General features: G+C 61.2%; 2 non-coding genes and 1 pseudogene across 2 annotated transcripts in view; all 3 read left to right on the top strand.

Annotated features, from left to right (window-relative positions):
- Positions 1 to 702, top strand: part of LOC146144494 (small subunit ribosomal RNA) — a 1811-nt gene extending 1109 nt beyond the window's left edge. Inside the window, exon 1 of the ribosomal RNA XR_014500607.1 lies at positions 1 to 702. This exon is cut by the window's left edge and continues 1109 nt beyond it. This is a non-coding gene — a ribosomal RNA (small subunit ribosomal RNA).
- A 247-nt stretch (positions 703 to 949) lies between these two features.
- On the top strand, positions 950 to 1103 carry LOC146144493 (5.8S ribosomal RNA). Its single transcript, XR_014498982.1, has one exon. It is a non-coding gene; the product is annotated as a 5.8S ribosomal RNA (ribosomal RNA).
- Positions 1104 to 1351: 248 nt separating this feature from the next.
- Positions 1352 to 2500, top strand: part of LOC146144492 (large subunit ribosomal RNA) — a 3679-nt pseudogene continuing 2530 nt past the window's right edge.

Genomic DNA, 2500 nt, shown 5'->3' with positions numbered 1-2500 from the left:
TTCCGGGGGAAGTATGGTTGCAAAGCTGAAACTTAAAGGAATTGACGGAAGGGCACCACCAGGAGTGGAGCCTGCGGCTTAATTTGACTCAACACGGGAAATCTCACCCGGCCCGGACACAGTGAGGATTGACAGATTGAGAGCTCTTTCTTGATTCTGTGGGTGGTGGTGCATGGCCGTTCTTAGTTGGTGGAGCGATTTGTCTGGTTAATTCCGATAACGAACGAGACTCTGGCTTGCTAACTAGTTACGCGACCCAATCGGTCGGCGTCTAACTTCTTAGAGGGACTAGTGGCGTTTAGCCACACGAGATTGAGCAATAACAGGTCTGTGATGCCCTTAGATGTTCGGGGCCGCACGCGCGCTACACTGACCGGATCAGCATGTGCTCGCCTTGGCCGACAGGTCTGGGTAACCCGCTGAACCCCGGTCGTGCTAGGGATAGGGAATTGCAATTATTTCCCTTGAACGAGGAATTCCCAGTAAGCGCGAGTCATTAGCTCGCGTTGATTACGTCCCTGCCCTTTGTACACACCGCCCGTCGCTACTACCGATTGAATGGTTTAGTGAGGTCCTCCGATTGGACCTGGCGCGGCCGGCAACGGTCGAGCCGGCGTCCGAGAAGACGATCTAACTTGATCATTTAGAGGAAGTAAAAGTCGTAACAAGGTTTCCGTAGGTGAACCTGCGGAAGGATCATTAACGGTCTCGCAAACGCTTCGGCGAACGCGAAACTCGGACAAGCGAGAGAAAAAGTTTTTGCTACCCGGCGCCCGACCCGCGAGGAGCGGCGCGCCGGCCGGCGATTCGGTCACCCGGTAATGTTTGCGCGTCGAGTGCCGCGGTGCCGCGCGCTCCGGCTTCAAGCGTCGGCCTGGCCGACCGCTCGGCGCGGTATATTTTGTCACCCTTTAGTGCGAGGCACTGTGCGAGCGAAACAATCGTGGATGGCTCTTGGCGGTGGATCACTCGGCTCGTGAGTCGATGAAGGACGCAGCTAGCTGCGTGAATTAGTGTGAATTGCAGGACACATTGAGCATCGACGTTCTGAACGCAAATTGCGGCCTCGGGTCAATCCCGGGGCCGCGCCCGCCTCAGGGTCGCGTTGCAAACGTTCCGCGCGGGGATTTCTCCGCGCGGCTGCTGCGGCGTCGGACGCGCGAGCGCCCGTCCCGCTCAAGACAGCACGGCACGATGTGCGACGATCGCGACCAGAATCCCGCGCGGCGGCGGCGAGTCGACCTCGAAGAGGCCAACGGCTGGCGGCTCAAGGGCGGGAATCGAGGTGCGCGGCGGCGCGCGGCGCCGACGGCGAGCGCGGAACGGGAAGAATAGTCCCGGTCCTTACTTTCGGCCTGAGGTCGGACGAGGCTACCCGCTGAATTTAAGCATATTACTAAGCGGAGGAAAAGAAACTAACGAGGATTCCCTCAGTAACGGCGAGTGAAGCGGGATGTGCCCATCGCCGAATCCGCGCGCTTTTGGAGTGCGCGGAATTGTGGCGTACGGAATTCGTCACGGCGCGCTTCGCCGGTCGCCCGCGTCCTTCTGATCGAGGCCTTGTCCCAGAGCGGGTGTCAGGCCCATGGCGGCGACAGGCGGGCGCGCTACGGCGTCTTCCCAGAGTCGGGTTGTTTGGGAATGCAGCCCAAAGCGGGTGGTAAACTCCATCTAAGGCTAAATACGGTCACGAGACCGATAGCGAACAAGTACCGTGAGGGAAAGTTGAAAAGCACTTTGAAGAGAGAGTTAAAGAGTACGTGAAACCGTCGAGAGGCAAACGGGAGGGCCTGTCGGGTCGCCCGGTCGCTTTCAGCCGGCCCCCTGTCGGCGACGTTGTCGTGCGGACCCTCACGGGCCGCCGGCGGCGCCGCCCGATCGGGGACCAGCGCACTAGCGCCGGGCGAAGGCCGCGACCGTCTGGACGGCGGCGAGAAGGCCGCGCGCAAGGTAACCCGGCCTCGGTCGGGTACTATAGGCGCGCGTGTCCGTCGGCCCGCCGTTCGGGCGAGGAGAGATCGCCGCGTCTGCCCTTCGGGGCCGAGCGCCCGGTGCCGGCTGGGGCGTCGTGGGTCGGGGACTGTTCTCAGTGCCCAGCCTCTTCGTCTCGGTCGCGCTTCCGGTGTCGTTTCGCGAGGCGCACGGGGTCCGCGGCTGAAGTCAGCCACCTTCCCGACCCGTCTTGAAACACGGACCAAGGAGTCTAACGTGAGCGCGAGCCACGGGGCAGTACGAAACCCATGGGCGCAGTGAAAGTGAATGTCGGCGCGGTCCGGCGGAGGTGAGACGTCGTCGTTCGCGGCGGCCGCATCACCGGCCGATCTCGTCCGCTTTGCCGGAGAGGTCGAGCGAGAGCGTTCGCGTTGGGACCCGAAAGATGGTGAACTATGCCTGAAGAGGTTGAAGCCAGAGGAAACTCTGGTGGAGGACCGTAGCGATTCTGACGTGCAAATCGATCGTCAAATTTGGGTATAGGGGCGAAAGACTAATCGAACCGTCT

Source organism: Ascidiella aspersa, chromosome 5, assembly GCF_963924565.1.
Source record: "Ascidiella aspersa chromosome 5, kaAscAspe10.2, whole genome shotgun sequence".
NCBI classification, from domain to species: domain Eukaryota; kingdom Metazoa; phylum Chordata; class Ascidiacea; order Phlebobranchia; family Ascidiidae; genus Ascidiella; species Ascidiella aspersa.
The sequence above is the reverse complement of the archived record's forward strand: the minus strand, read 5'-3'. Positions and strand labels throughout refer to the sequence as shown.